The sequence below is a fragment of the Mastigoproctus giganteus genome, chromosome 10, assembly GCF_048544385.1.
Source record: "Mastigoproctus giganteus isolate SK-2022 chromosome 10, ASM4854438v1, whole genome shotgun sequence".
Taxonomy (NCBI): domain Eukaryota; kingdom Metazoa; phylum Arthropoda; class Arachnida; order Uropygi; family Thelyphonidae; genus Mastigoproctus; species Mastigoproctus giganteus.
In genome coordinates this window covers 165,526,410-165,554,099 of record NC_143584.1, presented here as the reverse complement: position 1 = coordinate 165,554,099, position 27,690 = coordinate 165,526,410, and positions in this window count along the sequence as shown.

Genomic DNA, 27,690 nt, shown 5'->3' with positions numbered 1-27,690 from the left:
CACTTGGTTCTCTGAAGAACCCGTCCCCTCTCTCTCCCTGAAATTCTATTCGCTCCAGAGCATTAAATCACTTCCTTGGAGACTTCCATAATAGTCGCAGTTTGTTTTGAATTCAATTTGTCACATTACTGACATTAACAAAGAAATTAACAATTATTAATAGAATACAGGCAATTCCCGTATAACACGGTTTCACTCTAACACGAGTGATAAATTGCGACAATCCTCACACAACACGGTTAGAGAATTTCGGAAAACCTCGCATAACAGGGTATTTTTGAGCTTTTGTGCGGGGAAAATCCTGCTATTATGCTGGACGTAATTTTTCAACATTTCCACTCTTTTTGACTCTCCGCTGTTGATTCGCTAGTCAAAAAAAAAAAAATAAATAAATAAAATAATAATAAATAAATATTGAGAAATCCATGTATTTTGTTTTATTGGGAAATTCCCGTGTTACCTTCTGTGCTATTAAACTTGTACTTGTTAAACTTGTGAAAAAATCTAGATTTCAAAGTTTTATTACTATTGGAAAGCACACCCGGCCATCCAAAAGATTTAAGTCATTCAAACGTCGAAGTCATGTTCGTACCGCCACAGTTGTACTGGGTTAATACAATTTCTTTCATTTAGCCGTTAGATCAAGGCATTATATCCACCTTTAAAACTCATTACATCAGAAAATAGTTACAATGGATTTTGGAAAAAAAATTATTCCGAATCTATTGAAGTAATGGAGACATTGAAACATTTCTCAATTGTGGACTGTATCAGAATCATAGCTTTATCACTGAAAGAAGTAAAACCTTCAACGTTAAATGCGTGTGGAAAAATGTATGGACAGAATCAGTTCATTCAGGAAATATAGTCGAACCAGCCTAAAACGGAATCGGTGTGATAGTAAAACTTGCTACGTCGGTAGGAAGGGAAGGTTTTGATGATATCACTACTGAAGCCCTTGTGGGTAACGCAGTTGACAGAATCGCCCACCTCCCCACACCTGGTGGACTTGAGTTCGAATCCCGTTTATGGGTCTTTTTCACAACGTGGGAGTTAGTCGAGCTCGGGCGAGGGTAGCATGGTTTTTATCCTGTAAACTCGGGTTTTTCGTCCAGCAAAACAGAAAATCGACCTCAGGACACACGCAATTTATAGACAATATACACAGAGTAACTTCGTCCTAGTCGCCGATGCTCCTAAAAAAAATAAAAAAAAAAAAGATATGATTACTGAAGACGTTCAAGAATTACTGGTAGGAAAAGAGGCCTGCGTAGCGGATTTGGTGGAAATGGTATCGGAGGTAAAACCAAACCAATTCAGAGGATGATAACCCAGATGTAAATTCTAAATTTCCAAATTTTACACTAAAATGCATACGGGAAGGCATAAAGTTAGCCGAGAAATTAGAATCTTATTTTTTGAATGCAGATTCTTGAATGAAAGGAGCCCAAAGTTCAAAAGGGACCTTCAAAAATGCTTAGTTCCATACGATGAAATTCACAAAAATTTATCAAGCAAAAGCAAACTAACCCAGATTACTGATTTTTTTAAAGAGAGTAGAAGATACACGAAATCTAGAATGGTGTATTTTTGTTAGTTTTGTTAACGAAATAATGTATTTTTTTTTAGCTTTTGGAACGTAACCCCCCTTTTTTGTACTTTTTCTTAGTCCCGTATATGGTTTCGCATAACACGACATTTTATAGGAACCTAATAACCGTGTTATATGAGGGTTACCTGTACATTGAATAGCACTTGCCATTCAGAATATTTTTTTATTTATTAATATTTTGTATTTTGTCTATATTTGTTAAAAATTCCTTATTAATTTTAATAATTTTCTCCTTAGGGAAGACGTGCACTTGGTTTTGACTCAAGTTACTTATTCCTAGCCATACCGTTTTTTAGCTAAAATAATTTATTCCTACCCTCCAGCTTAAATAAATAAATAATATATACACATATGTATATATTCATTATACAGAGGTAGGATTGGCAGTGAGGGTGTATTAAATGGGTATGAGGGGATCCAGTGATGGCCATTAAACCATTCCCCAAATAATGATACCACCGCTGACATCCTGTTTTTCGTCCAACCGTGCAGTCTGGTTGTAGCTGTTCATCTGCTCACCGTCGAATACGCACCTGACCATCGATATAATGGAGCTGGGTCCTTCATTCGTCAGACCAGGAGACTCTTTTCCAGTTATCCAATGTCCAGAAACGGTGCTCCCGTGCTCACTGTAGGCGGAAGTGTCGATGACAGCACCTGTTAATGTGTCCATATGAACACATGAACAGGTGCCGGCTCCCACCTTCCTAGCACGCCAAATCATTCTCCGTTCAAACTCTGTCAGGTTCTTCCCTTTCCCCATTGCAAGGGCTTCGAAAGACGAAGTGAAAGGCACTACATATGCTGTTTCGGTCGGTGACATCACACCTAGGTGCTATAGGATGTGCCCACTCTTGAAGACAGGCGTTGTTATAATCTTTTGGCTCTTGTGTACATACATATAAGCGGTGTGTTAATAAAAGTTTGAAGATTGAACTAATATTTGGGAAATGATGAAACCTACTGGCTATTCGGATGGATCTCATTCGAAGTAATGTCCTTTATACTGTATGCACCAATTGCAATAATTCTGCAACTTCTGGAAGTTATCCCAAAACACAGTATAATTCCTGTATTGCGTTTTCAATAACTTCTTCGTTCGATGCAAATCTGACCTTTCAAGGGGGTTCAAGTCTGAGAAACAAAAAAAAAAAAAAAAAAAAAACAAACTCTGAGCTAAATCTCATGAATATTGCGGCCAAGGGATCACAGTTATAAAGTGTTTAACAAAAACTTTTTGAATAGAAAGCGCCGAATGAGCAGGGGCGTTGTCACGACGCAAACACAATTTCCTGAAGTCTACCTTCACACCCATGTTCTCCAAACAGAATCGCGCAATCGCAGCAGAACTATTTATAGTGTTCATAGTTTACTGTTTGACCATGTGAGACAAATTCGCAATGAACAATACACATGTGAGTCAAATAAATAAATAAATAAATAAAGAAATAAATAATAAACACTATCTTTCCATTTGATCGATATTGTCTTCCTATTTTGAGCCTTGGAGAAGACAGTGTCTTCCACTGAAAGGTCAAGGCTTTTATTTCCGGATAATAGCTACACATCGACGATTCGTCACCAGTAATGATGGAAGAAGCAAAGTGTAGGTCAGTAACATATCAGAATGTTTACGAAGATCATAACGTGCGTGAATTCGCCCACACTCTGTGCTCATCAGCAGGGGTAGCTCCAGGATTTTCTAAAGGGTACTAAAGCAGTGTTCCAGGGAACCACTTAATTTTAATAGTCATGTAGCAATAAAAAACCCCACATTCTTTTAATCGTAAGGGTGGTGCTACATCCCTTAGCTTCTACCTGGAAACGCCCCTCTTCATCAGTGAGAATGCGAGGTGCAGACAACTGAAACACATCTCATTTTTCAAATCTTGTGTTAAAATTGATGCACATATTCCATAAGAAATAATAATTTCACTGACAAATTTGCCGATAGTTGAACGTCGATCATCCTATTCAGATCACGAACAACCGATTGAATCATTAGTTATTGAAGTTGAAGTCTACCAGAACGTCCTTGCGGTGTCATACTGATCATATTCAGCGTTTTCTCAGGCGTAAGTTCAAATCCAGCCAATAACCCGAGGGATTTTCATGGGATTTTTTTTCATAACATGGCCGAGTCAGTCGGTTTCAGATGAGGGTTGCATGGTTTTTCCCCCAAATTTCCTGTTTTCATCCAGCAAAAAAGCGAACTAAAGAACGGGCACAATTAGAGACACGATACATTGACGCCTCATAACCTAAGTCACTTCGGTGCTATGAACACACAGGTAAGGATATTTGAACACACAGCGAGGATTTTCTTCAACGGAGTAATGACCCTCTTTGAACTTTGTGAATCACTGAAAAGTTTAGGAATGACATAGCGTCTTCTCCAGAAGCCATTTTCACCGTTTGTCAATCTTTTCCACTTCCTAAAGCACTTAAGCGCGTTGCAATGATATCAAACAAAATTTGATACAAATTCGTTGCTCAGTAAAATCACTGATTTTAAAATGCGATGAAACACACATAGTTCAATGCGCCTTCAGTTCAAAGGCGCTAATCCAGACCGACTTCAAATAAGCGAATGACTTTTGTGTTGTGCTCAGATGAGTCACCGAACTTGTTATCACCACTCGCTACGACATTGCTATTTCAATGTTTTAAAGTCTGTCATCGAATTTCTTGGTGTACATACACCGATGAGCCAAAATATTATGACCAGCGAGTCGTTATGCAAATCGAAGTAACTGCAGGTGAACTACGGCGCGTGCGCGGGTAGGGACACGGTATAAGAAACACCTGATACTGAGCTCCATTAATCAGTATTACTCTTGTTCTTCAGATGGGAAAGGCAGCAGACTTAAGTGCATTTCACAAAGGCCAAATTGTAATGGCCAGACCACTGGGTCAGAGTATATCCGAAACGGCACGGCTGGTGGGATGCTCACGGTCAGCCGTGGTTAGTACCTACCGAAAGTAGTCCAAGGAGGGAACCCACGAACAGCCGGCGAGATGTTGGATGGCCATGGCTCATCGATGTTAGAGGTGAGCAAAGACTCTCCGGGATGGTAAGTGGCAACAGAAGGGTGATTGTGGCGCAACTCGCCGGTAATTGGGATGCTGGTGACGGGAGTAATGTGTCACAACACACAGTACATCGAATAGGCGCCTCCGTAGCCAGGTGGGAAGGAGCAGCAGTGCATAGCACACGCTTCTTGATTAGACCGGGGTTCGAGCCCGTCACCACCAAATATGGAGGACGCGGAAAGGTCAGGGAATGACCACCGCATATCCCGGAGCAATATGGCCTTAGTTGCTAATGCTCCTAAAAACCAAAACAACAACAACAACAGTACATCGAACCCTGCTGAAAATGGGGCTACGTAGCCGCAGGCTGCTCCAAGTGCCCATTCGACGAAAACAAGCCAGTGGCAGTAGTATCGCCACCGACCCGGGTATCCCAGCGATGTTCTGCGGAGATACCCTGGGTTCAGTCATTCATCTACCGGGTACTCTGACTTCTACCACCTACCTAAACATCAGGGTTGACCAGGTACAAACTTTCATGGCAACAGTCTTTCCCTCTGGCGATGCCGTCTCTCAGCAAGATTATGCGCCATATGTCACCACCCGGATTGGTCGAGACTGGTTCTCGAAACATGAGGAAGACTTCCAGGTATTGCCCTGTCCTCTAAATTCTCCAGACATCAATCCCATCGAGCATGTGTGGTTTGTGTTGGAACAGCAACTCCGATCTGCAGTGTTTCAACCACGGACCTTACAGGAGTTAAAGAATCTGCTAGTTACGTGGTTGTACCAGATACCACAAGACACATTTAGAAATCTTGTAGCGTCCATGCCTCGCCGGGTACGAGCTGTTTTGGCTGCACGTGGAGGACCAACATTATATTAGGTAGGTGGTCATAATGTTTTGGGTCATCGTTGTATATACACACTACTCGATAAAATTAACAGAACAAAACGTTTATCATGAATATTTTATTGTGAACAGTGTCGCCGAAGGCGAATATTTGATATAATAGGCATCTTTGTATGAAAATTCCGAGTATCCAATAGAAATCGATCTACCACCTTATAGAGCAGCACATTATGTAAATTATTCATGCCTATAAAAACGGGAATGGACAGCATCATTTCATACCCGTTTTTTGGATTGCTCAGTGGGACAGCCACATCTCCAGCACTTGGATGTCAAGTCATCATCATTTAGATGGTTTTTCAGATGACAGGCTTGAAGTCGGTTAGGTGGAGGTGGCAAGTTGGCTTAATGTTTCACGCAGTGTCGTTTTTTTTTTTTTTTTTGATTTGGTAGTTGTTGGCGCATCGGCTTCTGTGGCCATATTGCACCTCCCAAGGTTTTTGCAGTACTTTGATCCAAGCCCGAGGCGGGAATCGAACCCGCGACCTTTGGGTTGCCAGGCAGGTACTTTACCCACTCGGCTAGCCCGGTCGGCTACGCAGTGTCGTCTCGGCACTATGGAAGCAGTTTCAGGTGACAGGAACTATTGCAAGAAGGGCTGGCCAAGTTCTACTCTACCAGAACAGACAGCTTTCTGGCTCTAGCAGCAAAACGGAACCCTACGATGTCCTGTCATCAACTATTTCTTGAGGTTGCTGCGGTCCACAGGTGAAAACATTTCCAACCGGACTGTATTAAAAAGGCTCAGTTCAAGTTGACTCTATGCAAGGAATCCAGTGGCTTGAATCCCATCAACCACAAGCCAGCACAGAGCTTGTGGAAACTGGTGCCATGAACATGTGACTTGGAGCCCTGAAAAATGAGGTACAGTTCTGTTCTCTGATGAGTTCCGATTTAGATTACAAACATATTATAGAAGTTATTTCAACTGGAGACAATGAGGAATGTGGTACTGTCCCTCCAACGCCAGAGAAAGGGACACTTACGGTAGAGGGAGTGTTCTCGTGTGGGGCAGAATAACGATCAGCACTAACAGTGCATCCAGCTGCCATTGTCTCCTGTTGCTTTCTTCAAATGCCGATATGCTCATCAGCATGATAGAGTTTGAAATAGGATTCATCAGGTTAGATGACAGGTTTCCACATGTTGGTGGTCCACAGTTGGTGCTGATGTGCCCATGCAAGGAGCAGTTTTTTTGTGTTTGCCAGTGAGCATTGGTATCAGTGGTAGGGTCAGAAAGTACATTGTACCCCCTGAAGCCGAAATGTGGCATTGTAGTGTTTTTTGGCATTAGGCAATTGGCGCCGTTTTTGTGAATGTACCTGCCGACAAAAAATCCTGGCTACGTCATTGATGGGTACCCGTGATGGCTGTTGATTGCCACGGCTTATACGAGCTAATATCTTGTGCATAGTTCATGTGAATTTTGATCGTGCTATTCTTAGCTTTTACTGAGTTAGTTGGGTCCTTGTACTGCGTCGCTGCTGTGTTACGAGACGATACATACGAAGCTCATCGCGAGAGTTTATCTCTAATGGCTGTCCCATGTGTGACCTTTGGCTGCTTCTTCGATCGCTATTGAGCCAATGACGATAAACTCGTGACACCACAGAATGGAGCAGCACTTAACCAAATTGGCTATTGTGAGGGATACTGACAACTGTACGTCTTTCCCCCATAATCTTTCCACGTTCGAAGTCGTGAAGAGCTTGATGCTGACCCATTGTTTCTCGCAGACACTCAAAAACATCGCCACGTATGTGAAGTATGCTCTTGTATCAGCCATCTCCGACTTTGGGCACAGCGTCACAGAACTCTCCATTGTTAATCAAGGGGCTGTTCCTAATGCAAAGCCAACTCGGTGTATATGCAGTATAAATCTAAAAACCATAAAAGTGTGTTGTATAAAAGTGGTAAGGAACCAGCGAGTATATATTGTGTGTGTGTGTGTGTGTGTGTGTGTGTGTGTGTGTGTGTGTGTGTGCGCGCGCGCGCATACATACAGACGAACAATTTACTACGTTTTTGGTTGTATGTCTAATTTTGGAAACAGTAATTTTTTTTTTTTTTTTGTTTATTTTTACTTATTCTATTTGATCCTCTCTTTGGTCAACCGTAGACTATTTTGTTTTCGATAGTATATTTCATTTCGAAGTGTTTTTGGCTTTGACTTCCTTATTTGTTAAATTCTGAATCTAATTACTATTAATTTGTATAAATGTTTGTGTCAGAAACACGGGACTACATGATTCCGTCTTTTCTCGCAATTTCGTTTGTTGATCTAGATAACGATACCGAGGTTTTGCGTTATACGACTTTTTTTTTTTTTTTTTTTTTTAATGTATACCGTAGATTCGCTTGTTCCTTACCACTTTCATGCAACCTTCTTTTACAGCTTTTAGATTTTTTTATGCATTATAATCGTGGAGTCTTTTAGTGGCGGCCTTCGTCCATAAAAAATATTCTTTCTCTCTCAAATTCTTTTTTTTTCTTCAAAAATTTTACATTAATTATTAATAATACAGATAAAATAGTAGTAGATATCTAATAGAAAAAAACTTAATATATTTTTTATATTTGCCATGGAAATCTTACATAAACTATTACATCGTCTGCTACGCCCCTGGTAAATTATGGCGCCTTGTCAGAGCGTCGCGACACAGTTTTAGAACCACTCCAGTATATAATTTATCTATTCTTTAAACCACAATTTTCTTTCAACACTTTGATAAAGATCGCCAATTTTTTAATTGGCTTTTCCATAAAAAAAAGCAAAAATATATTCGTTGTCTAATGGAAAATAAGTACGTAATACATTAATTATTATTTAATTGAAATTTTCAGTGTTACAACAGGTATTAATAAGATTTAAGAAATAATTATGTTCTAAGTGTAAGGAATTCCGGGAGGTGGCGCTACTTTACTTCCGTAGTTATTCAACTTATCGATTTTTGCTTGTGAGGGTGTAGCGTGCAGTTATGGGCTTTTGTAGAAGTAGGAATCGCGTGGAGACCCAGTCGGTGGTATGTGCGGCTAGCGTAACTCGACTGATGTTGAATTGCTGCGAACGGGGAATCTAGAGTGAAATACCGAGAAGAAAGTCATTCTTGGATGTTGTATCATGGACTAACTTCATCGATAAGCCATTTCGTTGGTCCGATAAAGTTACGTCTTGCAATGTTTGAAACGCTGGCGATGGTACCATCGTGAGCCGCAGTGACTGTCACGCGTTTCTAAGTAAGCGGACATTGCGTGGTGATGTTTGGCTTTGTGTGTTGTGACAGCTGTGTTGTGTGTTGGAGAAATACAGCCTAAATTCTATTAGGCTTAACCAGCCGTTGGAGTTTGACAAGTGGAGTTGACCTGACGTCTACAGAATGTTGATGAGTCTTGAATCTGTGCAAAACGCAAGGATCAGTATAGTGAATTGAGGAAAAGTGCTTTCATCAAGAGTTGCCGACGACACTGAGCTGGATCATCGCCAATCCCATAAGTATTGGAAACTAGAATAGACGAGTGCCTTTGGAGGTGAAAGAAAAAAAAAAAAAAAAAAAGGTAGGCCAAATCAAGTTTCTCTTATCAGCAATGCCAGTTTAATTAGATGTACGTGAAACTAGTTGAATAACTTAATGATTTCCATTACCACATTTTTAAAGAAAATTTTAAGTGATATTTCTTAAATAGTCATACATTTGGGAAACTAATTGAATTTATTTTGCTAATTCGTGGTTTTTCATTTTTGCGTCTTTGGTGAGGTAGCTTAAACTCTAAAATTGTGGCATTGTTTGTAATTAGATGGGAAGAAAACCTTGCGATTAAGGGAATAATCTTAATAACGATAGCCATATTCATGACATTTTGATGGAAAATTGATTCACAAGATATGGCTGATTAAATAACTGCTATAGTAATATTTTTCGTCTTTCCTGATGCTCTACTCTTAATTCTTCCCATGGGATATGTAAGTACCATAAGTAAATGTACAACTGATGAAAGGTTAAAATTTTGTATTGAATAGGAGTTGCAACGAATTAACTTTGCAGACCCCAATTTTTTCTCAAATTGTGTCTGCAGGGAGGTCGCAGGGTTGTCCGAAATGTATTATAAATTCTTAAAATATAAGAATTTTTACAACATAATGTTTCATAAAATTAAACTTGTGATTAACCTAATTACCCAAAATTTGATACAAAGGTTACATAAAGATCTTAAATTTATTTAGCCTAATAGAACTTAATTTAAGGTCCTGTTTTATCCCTCCGCATTTTAAATATAAGAAAGTAATCTGGGGAAGACGTGAAAAACTTCAAAATGCTATATGCTGTGTAAAAGGGATTCCCTATAGGTCAGTGGAGTTTTTACCCTAACTGCTTGGGCTAGTCGAGCGCACAAGTTCCTACGAAAAAAAACAAAAAACAAACCAATATATATAATTTACAGTAGTGGTCTGGGCTCTAACATCCAGAAACACTTAGCGGGGGGGGGGGGGTTGCTCGGGAAAACAAGTTGCCATGTTCTCCATAGACATTGTACACTTTGCTTTCAGTATATATATCTGGGTAAAGGTAAACGCATCGTAAATAGCAATATGCAATTAGAGCCGGCTCCAAAATTTACACGACCCTGTTCAAGAATTACTTGGGGAACTATGGGGTACTGTGCATAAATAAATACTGGGTATTTTTGTAATAGTGGTGTTTTTTTTTTTTTTTTTTTAATTTTACTGCTCTTGGAGTGACAATAATGTGGGCAATAGATATGAAGACGGCGAGGCTCGTTGATAGACACGCGGAAAGGACCGGATGATATTGTTTTGACCATTTAAGCTCGGGGCTCTGTTCGACACGTTTGGTTAGAAATTTGTGTGGCCGGCCCTGTACGCAGTTACTTGTTTAAAAAAAAATAATAAATTGAAATAAAATAAACCGGTAAACCTTTAGTAAACAAATAAAAGAAGTTGCTTATGCTGGGTCGAATCATAGTTATTTATGTGATAAAGAAATTCAGTGTCATTCTTGTTATGCTTACTGTATTCTACTGCAGATTCTTATGAGTATCAAAAAAAAAAAAACCTCATGCAGACAAATAGCTATTTGCCTAACAGAAAGAATTGAGGCTCTGATTCCCCCCCCCCCCTCCTCCACGCGATACCTTTGGATTCATTACGTACGCGTGCTATTCGTATTAAATATTTATAGCAGTTTTATTTTTATGTATTACACATTTGTGAAATACTTGAAATACATTTTACCCCAATTAGATAAGGAGTTTTTTTTTTTTTTTCGTGTTATTTGCGTTGCTTGTTACGTAATGCCACTAGGAGTCTAATTGAAAAACTCTACGAAACGTAATGCTCCGAAACGTAAAGTTAAAATGTCTTAACTTGAATACATGAATTATTGATATCTGTTGTGAACCGGAACGGCGTTCCTGTTCCCTGCAGGCCATTCTGATCTATAGATTGTAGAAATGAAATTTCGACTGGAAATTTCATGCAAAAACAAATAGTTAATCTGTTATTAAAAATCTTGTGTTAATATAAAAATGTGGATAATTATTAGTAAATCTAAATATTATCCATTTTAATAACGGACTTGTACATAAATAACGAAATGGTTTTGTTTGGATCAGGACATCTGTTGCCATGAATTCTATAAAACAGATTTGGATTTTTGACACGTTTTATTATAATTTGTGAATTTTAAAGTTAAATATATCGGGTGTTCCCGAAGTTTGTGCAGTTGGGACCGGTTTCATTCAGTACCTTTTTCTGTGGCTCACAATTAATACATAAAAACAATGGGGGGAAAAAAGAATTTTTCAATATTTAATTAATATTATAATAATAATAAATTTTATAATATTTGTGGATCTTATATTATATTATGCATTATGGAAATTTATATTATGTTAAGAAGAGAACTAATGCGAACAATAATGTTTTAACATCATATAATAACTTGATGCCAGAAGCAAAATGAGATGCCCAATGAAAAAAAACTGTATTTTTATTCTCGAAGAAAATCAAAGAAGAGAAACTAGTTTCACGTTTATGTCCTAACTTACCGGTACTTGCCGAGTTTACAAACGTTGCGAGATAATAAGGCGCCTCCGTAGCCAGGTGCAGCAGTGCGTAGCGTACGCTTCTTAATTAGACCGGGGTTCGAGCCCGTGACCACCAAATAAGGAGGAAGCGGAAAGGTCAGGGAATGACCATCGCATATCCCCGGAGCAATATCCGATGGTCATTCTCTGACCATTGCATATCTCCGGAGCAATATGGCCTTAGTTTTTAACGCTCCTAAAAACCAAATAACAGCGAGATAATAATAGAATCATGTGATTATTTGTATATTTTAGCTCCACATTAAATATAACCTATTTAACATTGAAAAGATTGAAATATGACCATTTTTGAAATTTGTAAATATTGTATTTATGCCTTATTAGTTTTAGTTGTCGCTGTGTTCACAGTTTTTGAGAAACTTTACTTTGAATGGCTTGTCAACCTGCTATATAATTCTTTTTTTTTTTAAAATTTGCTTTTCATAATTTTCAATTAATCTTAATTTTTCTGCATATGACATCTAGGTGGTTGGTTGTTATAAATAGCCATGAATCTGTAGTGGTTTCATAGCTTCCTCCCCACCCCTTATAGAGGAAGCAGTTATGCGATGAGGGATCTTAAAAATGCTTGTACTGTTTTTTTTTCTTCTAAATATTATTCTAATGTAATCATAAAAGATATATTTAATGCAGACTTTTTTGGCATTGTATTTTGTCTGATCTCTAATCTGTATTAATATACATCAAATTGGATATCTCTTTGCCCCTTCTCATAAAAAATGAATATTTCCTAAAGGAGGTAGGACTAGAAAAAATAGCAATATGAGGTTTAATTGCTATATATGAAATAATACATAGAAATTAATAAATATAATATATATATGAAAATTAATATGGCCTGTTGTAGGGGCCCTTCTTAAATATTTGGGATTACTTGAATCCCTTGTTAAAAAAAAAAAAATCTGGTTTGACAAAATTTAATGGAATATTTCAACTGTAAATGATGCTTACATGAAGTTCTTCTCTAAATGAGTTTCTTATTAACAAATTGTCAATATACCTCTTCTTGTTTGAGAGATGTAAATAGCACTCACCTCTAAAAAGAAAGGGAAAAAAATGCTGTTCTGTTAGTATTGATGATGCCATATACATTGAGAAGAGATTTAAAAACAAGTATTTTTAAAATGAGATATTGTCATACATAGCAGTTGATATAATTTTGTTTTCCAAAAGTAGATTTTATCTAAGCTAAGTAATTTAAGTGAGGGGGGAAAAATTAGTAGTTCAAAATTTGTTTTTAACTGTGAGCATACAATTAGTGAGATTGCAGTTCTGCAGGTTTTTTATTTTATTATTTTTTAAGGCTAATGCCTTTCTTGGTCATAATACTTTCAATGAACTTGAATATCCAGCAATTCTTGAGATATTATATATATATATATATATATTATATTATATTATATTATATTATATGAAATAAGATTCAAAAGAATAGAGGTAGAGGGAGTTTAATTGATGCAGTAAGAGCTGCAGTAATTTCTTTACCTAAGGCAACTTGTCAGAAGCTCATCCTCATTTCCAACTAAATATATTATATGAACTTACTCCATTAACTCCCTTAATTTTTACATCCCTTCTAGCTTTGCTTGCATTCAGATATGGTAACCTCATCACATCCTTTGTCTGGCTGTGATGCAAACAATTTGGAATTGAATTAACAGTTGGTTGTTGTGTGTATTCTGATTGGGTTAGAACAGGGAGTCTCAACGGGAGTGATATTGCCCCCAAGGGGGTGAAAATTGGTTTTTTGGGGGGCTAAAAATCATGTATATTATTACAATGGTTTATTGCCCTCCAAAGTTCATCCCTTCCTGACAACACGTTATTCCTTAATATTTAATTTCTCACATTTGGTTTTCTTTTCCCCCTGAGACAACTGATTTTTAACATATGGGTATATTAGGAGTGAGTGAGAAATATCGATAAAAGGAAGATAGTAAACGTAATTTAATTCAACCACCTTTGCTTTTCATAGTTATTAAATGCCTAAGTGCTTTCAGACGTAATGTCTCCACAATCCTTGCTGATGCACCTTTCCGACAGCTGCAACCTTGGTGGCAGCACGATTGGTGTGGTTTATTTATTTATTCTTTTGTTTCATTGGTCAATATATGAGACATGGATGGGATGAGGAAATGTTTCAGTTTATTGTTTCTACTTTCTAAGCGACAATTAGCATTGATTTATTGTTTTCTCGTGGAAGTTGTTTATTTTTGATCCACAGTGCTTTTGTGAGTGAACTGGACTATGAGAGTTAAATAAAAATAGTTTATATTTTATTATTTAATTCTTTGTAGTTATCCAACCCATTGGAATTGTGTCAAGTGCTGAAAAGAAAGTGTCGACAGTATCTGGATGAAGCCCTTTTGACTCAAGACAGCCTAATGTGTCTTATGCGTTTTGTTTCAAATGAATGGTTGCCTCCGTAGCCAGGTGGGCAGGAGCAGCAGTGCGTAGCACATGCTCCTTGATTAGACCGGAGTTCGAGCCCGTCACCACCAAATACGGAGGATGCGGAAAGGTCAGGGAATGACCACCGCACATCCTGGAGCAATATGGCCTTAGTTGCTAATGCTCCTAAAAAAAAAAAAAAAAAAAAATTCAAATGAATCTATGAAACCATCAAGACGTTTAGATCACTTGAAAAGGAAACACCCTGATAAAGTTGGATGAAATGATTGCGTCTTATAAAATTGCAGAAATCATTGCAAAAACTGGTAGTGCTCATACAATTGCTGAGACTGTTATATGACCCGAATTATAGACTGTAATTTCAACAGTGATGCATCAAAAGCCTTCCAGTATTTTAAAAGCATTGTCATTGAGCAACAATTCAATTTGAAGACGAATCGATGAAATGTCAGTTAACATTGAAGAGCAAGCTAATTGACAAACTAAAAACGGGAAAATTCTGTCCAAATTGATGATTCCACAGTTACTGATAATAAGGTATACATTCGTTATTTTGATGATGATGATTGTAAATTGCAAGAAGAGATGCTGTTTGTAAAATCTATAGAAACTGACTGTACTGGAGCATCCAATTTTGCTGCTGTAAAAATATGTTTTGATGAAAAACAAGTCTTCTTTGTCCTCGCCTTCTTTCCACGTTCATATGGTGTCGGCATTTCCTTCCTTAATTCTCTTCCTCCATTCTTTTCTAACCAGGGCTTCCTCTCTCTTTCAAATCCTCTGCCACCTTGTCCTTCCATCTCAGCTTAGGTCTTCCCCTCTTCCCTATCACCTCCAGCTTTTCACACCTCTTCCCTACATTTTCCTCACTTGATGAAAAACAAGTACCATTGGAAAATTTGGTATCTTGTGCCACTGATCGTACTACTTCCATTGTTGAAAGACATAAACGTTTTATAGCCCCCTTAAAGGAAGTATGTCCCAAAGTTCTTGCAATACACTGCATTGTGCACTGACGTCCTCTGGTTGCAAAAAATATTAGTACAGTTCTTTGTCAATCTCTCAGTATAGTTATTAAAACTGTCAATAAAATAAAGTCACATAGCAAATATGACCTCTTTTTCAGAAAATTGTGTTGATAATGAAGAACAGTATGTGAGGCTTCTTTTACATAGAGGTCATATGGCTTTCTAAAGGAAACTAACAAGATTTGTAAACTTTTTTTGATACGATCATTAGTTTTTTAGAAAGCGAAGGGGAGACAGATTTAGCAAAGAGATTAGCAAACACAAAAACAACATATACTATATGGCTTGGATTTTTTGAAAACTTAATGAAGAATCACTTCAACTTCAAGGGAAATTAAATATGGTGATAGACTGCAAATGCATATTAAAAGCCTTCACTGGAAATATTTGAAAGCAATTTAATGAGAAAACAATTTCATGGTATTCAAGGGTTAGCTGAAATCAATGAATCTCTCACAGAGAATGATCTTAAGAATTATTCAGATCATTTGTGTTCTTTAAAAGGTGAAATGAAAAATAGATTTTCAGATTTATTTTCTTTTGAAGTTGAACCATGGATGTTAGATCCAATTGGATGCGATGCCGAGTTTGCTAGTGAAGAAATTCAAGAACTCATTGAATTAAAATGTAAATTCGAAAAAGGTGAAATGGCTGAGTCATGGGGATCAAACACAACTAAACTTCTTTATCCAATAATGTGGTCTGAAATGGCCAAAGTACTTTGTTTTCCAACGTCTTATATGTTGAAAGTAGTTTTAGTTCAGTAAATTAACAAAGGGAAGAAACAGAATTCATATGTTCAAGAGGAGACATCAGAATTAAACTTACTAACATGATACTGAACATTAAACTTTTTAGCTAAGAAGCATCAGGCTCAGGGATTCCATTGAATAAAAAGAGTAAATATAAAGTATTTTCTTGTTTACAATTTCATGGGGGCAATTAGGAAAAAAAATTGTCTAAAAAAGCCCTTCAGGGGGCAATAATTAAAAAAAGGTTGAGAAACACTGGGTTAGAATATTGAGAGAATAATAGGTGCTAATTTGGATGACTGATGTCTGCCCATACAAATATTTGTAATGATATGTATTATAATTAAACATCTGTGAGGTGAGGAGAAGGATGATTGAGTGAGAAAAGACTGCTTAACTTATTATCTCTCTCATCATTAATTTTATATGTGGAAATAGCATTGTATGTTAGGACATATTTTTGGATTTGCACAACATTAACAATGATTAAAAAGAACAAAATAATTATGGGAGCAAAAGAGAACTTAGCATTTTGATGCAGAAAATACTATACATAACGTATGTCAAGAGTGGTTGGAAGTTATGGTTTATTTGAAGTAAAGAAATGCAATTCTGTTAACCTTCAGAAATTATGATGTCTGAACAACCTGAATTTCTGAACCAGAAATTCTCAGGTCTGAAGAATTTTGTCTAGAGAACCTGGGTATTACTGAAGACAAAGCATAAATGAAAGAATCTTATTATTTATTTATTTATTTATTATTTTTTTTTTGAACAAATAAGACAGGATTATTTTTTTCTCCCTTTTATGCTTATTATAGCAAAAGAAAAGTGTTTGCATTTTCTAACTTGTTCATAATCCAGTTTCTGACTATAGATGATGCTGTCAACAAAGAACGTTATTAGATTGGTATTTAGAACTGGCCTTTGATGCCATTTGGCTGTCTGCACTGTTCCAGTTTTTAGTTTCTAGATGACATAAATCAGTACTTTTCTATTACATTACAAGGGGTATCTGAACAATTCCATTATAAATAGCTCTCTTACCTTAACACACTCTCACTTAGAGCATGTTAGGGTATTTGGTCTTTTTACAGATTGTATTAAATCTGCATAACAAAGAAAAAATAACATGGTAATCTTAATAATGATAACCATATTCATAGTCATGACATTTTGATGTAAAATTGATTCACAAGATGATTGATATAGCTGATTAAATAACCGCTATAGTAATATTTTTTGTCTTTTCAAAGTGCTCTACTCTCAAATCTATCTATGGGAAAGATTTGAGAGTAGAGTAAGTACCATATTTACTAAGTACCATAAGTAAATGTATAACAACCGATGAAAGGTTAAAATTTTGTATTGAATAGGAGTTGACAATGAATTTTTTCCCAGTTTTTAGTATACCCCAATTTTTTCTCAAATTGTGGTCTGTAGAGTTAATTTGGGGGAGGTTGCAGGGTTGTCCAAAATTTATTATAAATCCTTAAAATATAAGAATTTTTACAACATGCAATATAACGTTTCATAAAATTAAAATTGTGATTAACCTAATTACCCTAAATTTGATACAAAGGTTGACATTCAGATCTTAAATTTATCTACCCTAATATAACCTAATTTAAGGTCCTAAAATTTATAAAATAAATTTTAGGACCTTAAATTAGACACGAAAAACTTCAAAATGCTGTGTAAAAGGGGTTCCCTAGGTCAGTGGAGTTTTTACCTAACAGCTTTATGTCCTTCCTAAAATGAGGCTTTCACACCTGTATGCAGTATCCTACTCAAGATATGGCCTAACCATTGCTTTATACTGTGGAATAATCACCACCCTTGCTGGCAAAATTCTTGTATATCATTGACAAAACCCAACATGTCTGCACTGCTCAGAGAACTTCATATCTGACTACACAAATACCCCTAGATCTTTTTCATTCTCTACTACAACTTGTACATTAGCTTGGGATTACTGCTTTCCAATTGGAATACTTTGCATTTGTCAGTATGAATGATATCTTTACTCATGTTCAGACAACACACATAAGGAGGCATAAATTTAAATTGAGAAAGGATGGTTGCAAGATAGATGTGTAGAAATGTTGTTTTAGCTACCAGGTAGTTGATTGTTGAAACAAACTGGGTGGACAGGTGAACTGAGTGCTAAGTGGTGTTGTTTTTTGGCTGATGCTGTATAAGCTTGCTTTCTTGCATCATTTGCTAGTACTAATACTAATGTGAATAGCTTTCTGACCCATCAATAAATATTTAAGTAATTTATTTTTGAATATTTTTATCATTGATGAATGGTGATGTGAAAATTTTCCCTGGGGATTTTTTTGTGTTAATTTACTCTATCTTTCCATTGTGAAACTAATATACATTTGTGGTGAATTTCCTTATCTTATTCTTCCATTCCAATAGTATTTGCTAGTATTCCTAAAAGTGGCCCATTATCAGCAGTATTATTTGCTAATGTCATAATTCTGTTCTCATTAGAACTTTGTGCTGACAGTGTTTATCTATTTCTCTTGTCAACACTCACAGTTGTAGTTTCAGTTCACTGACATTTACTTAATCTTTGTTGCTTTAGCTCCATGTTGATCTTTGAAAAACTAATTATCATGTGATTAATTCTCTCAAGATATGTGTACCAGGCATGGAAATTGCTTGGGTAAATACTGCTATATTTCTTAATATTAGTATTGATAACATGATGTAAAGCTTATAACTGCACCATCCCCATCAAAAACAGTGTATATTCAAAGTTTAGTTTTAGTGCTTGTATGCACCGTTATAAAACTCTTATTAATGCTGCTTCAGGTGGGTACTATCTCACTAAGATTCATAACAAAGATATCATTGCAAATAGTTTTTCAGTATATATTAAGCCAATAGTAACATATGCTGCTTTTTCAAGGGTTGCAACTATATGTACAATCTAGGAACAGAGTTTTAGTTCTCATCTCAAAACTCTGATTTCAACAATATTTATTCTTGCACCAGACTGTTATTATGCAACTCAGGATTACTCAATGTCCTGGTGCCAAAGAAAACTTCATCTTTACCAGTAAAGATGACAGTAATGCTTCCTTCAGTCTGCTTTCCTAGAGAATTCTGCAGAGTCAGCTATAAAATAATCTATAATTTTGGTCAGTATTCAAAGAATTTAAAAAGCAAATTTTTTATAGTGCCAAAATGAATTAGATAGTATGAACCCGAACTATATTGAGGTAAATTTCTCTTATTATTTTACAAATAGTGCCAAAACATATTGCATGTTTGCTGCAAGAAAGTATATGTGAGCTGTTTATAATTTTAGTAAACCCTCTAGCAATGTGAATGGACTTTGATAATTTCATGTAATAATGTAATGTGGGTTATTTATTTATTTTTTTTTTTTCAATACACAATTGTCATATATAGTATGTGTGTATATATTAAATGTAATTTAAGGTCATAGTTACAGTAGATGGAAAAATTAAAAAAAAAAAATATATATATATATATATAATTACTACTGTAAGAGTGTAATATGTACCATATCATAAAACTTTAGCATATAAGTAATAAGCAGGCCATTAGGTAAAAATAAATAAATGGGCCATTAGGCAAAAAGAACCCCCTAAAGACAAAGATAGCCTGTGCTGGTTTACTTTGCTATACCCTATAAATGTCTTGAATGGGTTCAGCACGCTGAATTCTGATGGGATCCTTCCACTTGTTCAGATTACGGGGCATAAATTCAAATTAAGAAAAGACAGATGTAGATTAGATGTGCGGAAATTTGCCTTTAGCCAGCGGGTGGTTAATTGCTGGAACAAACTTCCATCTGTCGTTGTGGAAGTTGATAGGTTGAATAAATTTAAGGAGGAACTGGACAGGCATTTGGAGGGAATGGTGTGTTTTTTTTTTTTGGCTGATGCTGCATAAGCTCATACATTTCCTTTCTTGCATCACATGCCACTACTACTACTATATAATTAGCAAAATAATGAATATGAAGCTAATTATTGATAGTAGGATAACTTGACTGGTACTGTTTTGAGGCCTAGTGTACCATTCAATATATCCAATCAATAATTAGCAAGGCTATCTGTTTCTGTTTGTTATCTGCCTGTTTAACTAGATTCAATTATAAACCATATGGCAATCTATATTTAAATTTATAGTAATTACAGACTGATTTAATGTTTAATCTATAATTGATGGCATTAATCGCATCTGAAACACATTTTACCACTCTTACTTTTACTGTCATTCCATAATTTCATAACAGATTAAATAGATATATATTTAATATATGACATAACATTTTACTAAATATAAAGCTATAATAAAGAATTTATACCCACTTGATATTTTGAACTGCAAAATCCATCTGAATATTTTTTAAATAGAACAGAATTATTCTAACTGTGAGACCGTGTTTCAGTAATTTATCTGTACGTAAATTAGTAGTAGTAGTAATGGCAAATGATGCAAGAAAGCAAACTTATACAGCATCAACCAAAAAATCCCACACTTCACCCATTTGTACCCTTCAAGAATTTGTCTAGTTCTCCCTTGAATTTATTCAACCCATACACTTCACAACAGATGGAAGCCTGTTCCAACAATCAGTCACCTATTAGCATTAGTAGAGGCATTTGATGCAAGAAAGCAAGCTTATGTAGCATCAGCCAAAAAAAAAAAAAAAAAAACCACTTCCACTTCACCCCTCTGTTCGTTCAAAATACCTGTCCAGCTGAGCCTTAAACTTATTTAGGCTATCAACCTCCACCACAAGGGATGGAAGTCTGTTCCACCAACCAACCACCCGCTGGCTAAAGGCAAATTTCCGCACGTCTATCCTACATCTGTCTTTCCTCAATTTGAATTTATGCCCTCTCAGGTGATTTTTCTGAGCTAGAGGAAGAATCCCATCAGCATTGAGCATGCTTAAACCATTCAAGGCTTTATACACCTCTATCAGATCACCTCGCTGGTGCCTAGTCTCCAGACACTGTAATTTGCAAAACTTAAGCCTTTCTTCGTAAGAGCACCCCTTTGTTCCATTCACTAATCTTGTTGCCCTTCTCTGTACTCGTTCCAGCAGCTCTACATCCTTCTTGAAATGAGGCCTCCAGACCTGTATACAGTACTCTAGGTGTGGCCTGACCATCGCCTTATACAATGGAATAATCACCTCCTTATCCCTGCTGGAAAAATTCCTGTATATCATTGACAATACTCCATGAGCTACTCTTGCAGCCCGTCTGCACTGTCAGAGAACTTCATATCTGCCTGCACAACCACCCCCAAGTCCCTTTCATTCTCTACCACTGTCAGTGTTGTACCACAGAGTTGATACGTTGCTGTTTCCCATGTGTAGTACTTTACATTTGTCAATGTTAAACTTCATTTGCCACCTCTCAGCCCATCTGCTCAACCTTTCCAGATCCTGTTGCAGCAGCATCGTGTCAGTAGTGTCCTTGACAACCCTGCCAACCTTTGTATCGTCTGCAAACTTGGACATTAAGCCCGATATACCATCATCAATATCATTTATAAATACAGAAAACAATAATGGACCCAACACTGAGCCCTGAGGGACTCCACTAATAACATCAGTCCACGATGAGCAGTGTCCATTGATTACCACTCTCTGTCTTCTCCCCCTCAACCACCCCTTTATCCATAGCAGCAATTTGCCTCCAATGTCACACTGCTCCAATTTGTGTAGCAGTCTTCCATGTGCAACAGTATCAAAAGCCTTTCTAAGATCCAAGTATATAATATCAAAGTTATTCCCTGCATCCAGTTCTTTTGTGACTGCATCATAGTATCCAATCAAGTTGGTCAGGCAAGACTTCCCCTTAACAAAACCATGCTGTGTCTGAGCTATAACTGAAGTCTTGTCTAAATGATCCTGCAGTGCTTCTTTAACCAGTGCCTCCATTAATTTTCCTGGAACAGAAGTTAAGCTCACAGGTCTATAATTACTTGTGTCAGCCTTTGATCCTCCTTTGTGAATTGGGGTCACATTTGCATATTTCCAGTCTATGGGTACCTCCCCTGAGTCCAAGGAAGCTCTCATAATTATGGCTAAGGGTTTGCTTACTTCCTTTGCTGCCTCCTTTAATATAATTGGATAGATCCCATCCACCCCGGGTGCCTTTCTTGTGTTTATCTTCAACAGTTTCTCCTCCACTTTACTCCCAGTTATTTCAAGATTCTGTAGCTTACTGCTAGAGTTGAATACACCTCTGGCATTCCCCTCGCTGAATACCTCCTCATGTGTGAATGTCGATGCAAAATATTCATTTAGTTTGTTAGCTACCTGAGCAGGATCATCAACACTTGACCCATCAATATCAAGTGGACCAATCTGATTCATCCCCTTCCTTCTAGAGTTTACATAAGTAAAGAACTCTTTGCTGTTTTTCTTTGCTGTTGGCTGAAGGCAAACTTCCGCACATCTATCGTGCAACCATCCTTCCTCAACTTTTTATGCCTCCTCATGTGTAGTCTCAGCAAGTGGAAGAATATCATTAACATTCAGCTTACTCAATTCATTCATTCAAGGCTTTAAACACTCAAATCAGATCTTCCCACAGGTGCCTAGTCTCTAGACACTACAATTTGCAGAAATGAAACCTCTCTAGGTAAGAACAGCCTTTTGTTCCCTTTGCCAATCTGGTTGCCCTTCTCTGCACGTATTTCAGAAGATCTACATCCTTCTAAAGTGAGGCCACCAGACCTGTATACAGTACTCAAGATGTGGCCTAACCATGGCCTTATACAAAGGGATAATTACCTCCTTATCCCTGCTAGCAAAGTTTCTGTATGTCATTGACAAAACTCCATGATCTGGCCTAGCAGCATGTCTGCATTGCTCCGAAAATTTTGTCTGACTGAACAGTTACCCCCAGGTACCACACAGTTGATAAGTTACCTCTGGGGTTACTGCCGCCTGTGTGCAGTGCCATGCGTTTGTCAGTGTTAAACTTCCAACTGCCATTGATCCAATTTTCCTAGATCGTGCTGCAGTAGCTCACCCTGATGACTATTGTTAACCACCCTGCTAGCCTTTATATCATCTGCAAACTTAAACAGTAAGCCTGATATAATCAGTCATTTAGAATCAGTCATATTTAGAAATACATTCATAAAAAAATAAAATTTTTTATGACTATTTGTATTTTCTTGTTCAATAATATGCCCTAATGGTGAAAAAAAGGTCAGGTTACCTTGACTTGAATCCCATGGGACTTGAACCCCTCACGAAATGTAGGGGGTACCCTAACTTTTTTTCTTTAGAATCATGGGTGGACTAGCACATAAATTGTTTATTAACAAAATATTAATTTTTTATTACTGTACTTTTATTTTTAAAGACACTCGTGCGGATACACACGTATCATAACGTCAATCAGCACCTTAATAGCTATTAAGTATATATATATATATAAAGTTTCTTTCTTTCTTTTTCTATTATTTCCCAACCTAATGTTTAAGTTTATGTCGTGAAATACAAGGAAACCTTTTCTTTTATTTCCTAACCTACCATTTAAGCTCAGGTTATGAAATACAACGAAAAACAAAGAAACCTTTTCTTTTTTTCGTAACCAAACCTAAATAAATAATACAGTAAAAACACTCATCAACTCCAAAAATCCGCTTTTAATAATGAGAAGAAAAAAAAAAAAAAAAAGCACAATGAAGAACATAAAAATGAACAGAACGAAACTTTTTCAGAAAAAAAATTCAAGTACAAATCATACAGTTGGACCTGAATAGCTATGTGCAGTTTGAGTAACAATATTGTGAAAAGTATCTTCATGATTTTTTCCATAAATTTGACACCACATATATTCATTGATGTGACCCATCAACATATGTTTACAGCTGCCATTGACTCTTTTAGTTACACTTTTTAGTTTCTTCCACTGGGCTTTGATATTATTCGTATGTGCTCCTGTATGTGGATCTACAAAATGTTCCTTGTGGTTCACCATTAAATGTTTGTAATTCTTTTTTTCTAAGGCCGTAATATGGCTATATGCACGCCATTCATCTGTTATGATGGTAGTATTTTTCTTCACTACTTTTCTAATAATGTGCAAGAGTTTTTGCTTTCCGATTTTTTATCAATTTCATGAAGACGAATTTGGATTCTCTTTTGAACACACCAACACAATGTTCCCATTTCTTCTTAGCAGTTAAATTTCGTCCTCTGTGATGTTTTGGTTTTACCCATACAGTTTTGTCTGCTTCTACAATTTTCCCCGATCCACTAAACTTAATGGGTTTTTTATCAACTGCAATTCGCAAATATCTCTTAGTTTCTTATAAAACTTAATTGCTGTCACTTTCGAAATCTCCAGATGGAATGCTGTCGTAGTTACTGGCATGCACGTTGACCAAAAGTATATAATGTACATTATCTTTTTCAATGAAAGTTTTTTGTATTTTCCATAAAACTATGTTTCAATAAAGAAACTCGCAAAGAACATTTTTTACAACACCACAACTTTCCACATGACTGTTTGTGATTCAATTAGTTGAAAATAATCATTGCACTTAAAACAGTACAATTTCGGTTTTATCAATTTAGTTTTCATCAAAAAATCAAGCAACGTTTTATTTTCCTTACAAATTTCTTCCATCTTAATAAAACTTTCTTTCACTGTTCATTATGAAACTCTTATGCGCCGTTCTTTACTAGTAAATACACACTATAATGCCAACCAATGACTACACAGTAGCTTGTCATCTGTCGCGCCCACCACCAATCATTTCATCATTTGCCACGTCTACTTGTCAATCAATATCCTTCTCGATTTCTGCCCCAGACTGATAACACCAACTGTCTGTTTACTCAGCGAGCAGGCTAGAGTCGGGTGTTGAGAAACTAATTTTCCGCATAAGTTATCCGACGTTTCTTGTCGTTCTCGTGCAGGCTTTGTTTACCTTGGCCGAATTTTCCTAAAAGGGAGTCATTTTCTGCGGTGATTTTAAGATTTGTAACTGTAGTTGAAGTTTTATTGTATGGATTCATCTGGTAGAATGCCGAGGCTTTTACTGATGACCTTGAACATAAACATGTGCAACTTGTGAACATATGGAACTTGTGGAATGTTTGTGGACTTTCTGGTATAGACATGATCTAGCCAAGGGTGATCTAGTCTTTGTGTGTGGTAGGTGCAGAGAGTGTCAAGAAATTAGGTGCCAACTTAGTGTTCTGATGGGCATCTATGAAAATTTCAAGAGAATTAAAATGGGGGCCCATCAAGCTCTCAGCTGCCTAACTCAATGCCAGAGCTCACTCTTGTGCAACACAACAGCAATCTTCAAGGCAGAATCCTGGTCCCACAGGAGCTAGTTATTGTCGGCGACTCTATTGGCAGAGAGACTGGGAAATATATTGTGCTAAAATAATGGGTGGAATAGGACCAGAGTATGTTTGCAAAAGTTGATGTTGTAGAACTGATATCATCTTTTAAGGTTACAAAGGGTGATGTTGTGCATTTTGGCACTAATGACATTAAGAGTAGGAGATCAGAGATCTGCAGGCTTACTTAACAAGTACAGGTCAATGTTGAAAAAAAAAGTCATGAGTTAGGGTTAAATTTGCAAGTGTGTGCAATTCTGCCCAAACATGATAGGAGGGAGTATATGATGAGAACCTTGTCAATGAATTTGGCCCTAGAGAGATTGTGCAAGGCTCAAGGGGTAGAATTTTTCTCAGCATGGTTTGTGCTTTTTAACAAGTGATATTGTTTCTACAATAATGGGATACACTTAAATAGAAATGGTACAAGAATATTTGCTAATCGTATTCGCGCAGTGTTACATGGTTTGGAAAACTGCTAGCTTGGGGGGAGGATTCACAGACTAATAGATTAACAATAGCTGCAGGCCGGTGAAAGTGGGTCTTGCACTGTTTCTGTTGGAATGAGCAGTAGCCTGGAAGGCGAGGTCCTTGAGATTTCAAGGACTGTTGGGAGTAATTGAACAAGTAAATACTGTGTTAGGGTAAATAAGAGTAAAAACAGGTGCATGTATACTTGTATTTATGCCAATTTTGGAGTTTAGTAAATAAATTTGATGAATTTGAGGTGCTGATCAAGATATTAAAGGCAGATATTGTTGGGATATCAGAGACGTGGTGTCACACAGATATAAGGAATGCAGAATTGGAATTTGGGGGAGTACAGTGTGTACTCCCAATAGTACAAACAGCATAACCCCTCCTCCCTTTCTATCGGGAGTACAATGTGTACTCCCGATAGAAAGGGAGGAGGGGTTATACTGTTAGTTGAGAAACACAAAATCTAAGGAAGTTCACATGGGTGGACAGTGTAATGTTGAGTCAGTTTGGCATGACATAAGCACTGGGAAAGAAAAATCGAGAGTAGGAGTGTATAGTAGGCCAAATGACTCTGATGAGTACAATGAACAAATGTACAGAGAGATACAGTGGGTCAGTAAATCAGATTGTCTTATGATGGGTGATTTTAACTTCCCAGATATTGACTGGAATTTGTGGTTGGTCACTCACACGCTAGCAAGACTTGTGGATTTATTGGATGATTGTTTTCTACAGCAGCATGTTCGAGAGGCAACCAGAGGTAGTACTACTCTTGATCTAATTATCAGCAGTGATTATTCATGAATCAGCAGATAAAGGAATCACTAGGTGGCAGTGATCAGAGTGTACTGATATGGTTGTTGTTGTTGTTGTTCTTGGTTTTTATGAGCATTAGCAACTAAGGCCATATTGCTCTGGGGATATGCGATGGTCATTCTCTGACCTTTCCGCATCCTCCGTATTTGGTGGTCACGGGCTCGAACCCCGGTCTAATCAAGAAGCGTGTGCTACACACTGCTGCTCCTGCCCACCTGGCTACGGAGGCGCCGTACTGATATAGGATTTACTCCAAGATGTAACTACCATCGGGGGGGGGGAGAAGGGAAGAGTTTTTGCTTTTTGTAGAGGTGACTACAGTGGTCTCAGACAGTTTTTAAATTCTATATAGTTGGGACCAACTGATGTTATTACCAACAGCAAATTCTAAATGGGAAGCATTCAAGGAAGTAATCTTGGAAACTACTAGGCTTTTCATACCAACTAAGAAATACTGTTCAAGCTTTAGGCCTAAATGGATGTCTGATGAATTAATGACATTAGTGGCAGAGAAGAAAAATGTATGGAATGCATATAAATTTTCAGGAAACATACAAGCCTACATTAGATATAAGATAGTCTATAATCAAGTCACAAAGGAGGTTAGCTAAGTGAAGGCAGATTTCGAGAAATCTTTGGCAAAGGATGCAGAGAAAAACAGCAAAGGCTTCTTTATTTATGTAAACTCTAGTAGGAAAGGGATGAATCAGATTGGTCTGCTTGATATTGATGGATCGATTGTTGATGACTGTGCTCAGGTAACTGACAAACTGAATGAGTATTTTGCATCTACATTCACATATGAGGAATTCTGTAAGGAAGTGGAGGCCAGAAGCTTATCAGGGAGCTCAATGATTGTGTAATAATTGAGAGCAAAGTGGAGGAGAAATTGTTGAAAAACATAAGAAAGGCACCTGTGGTGGATAGGATCTATAAAGTTATATTAAAGGAGGTGGCAAAGGAAGTAAGTAAACCCTTAGAAATGATTATGAGAGCGTCCTTGGACTCATGGGAGGTTACCACAGGGTGGAAATGTGCAAATGTATCCGCAATTCAAAAAGGGGGATCTAAAGGTGACGAGTAGGAGTTTAGTAAATGAATTTGAGGTGCTGATCAAGACATTAAAGGCAGATATTGTT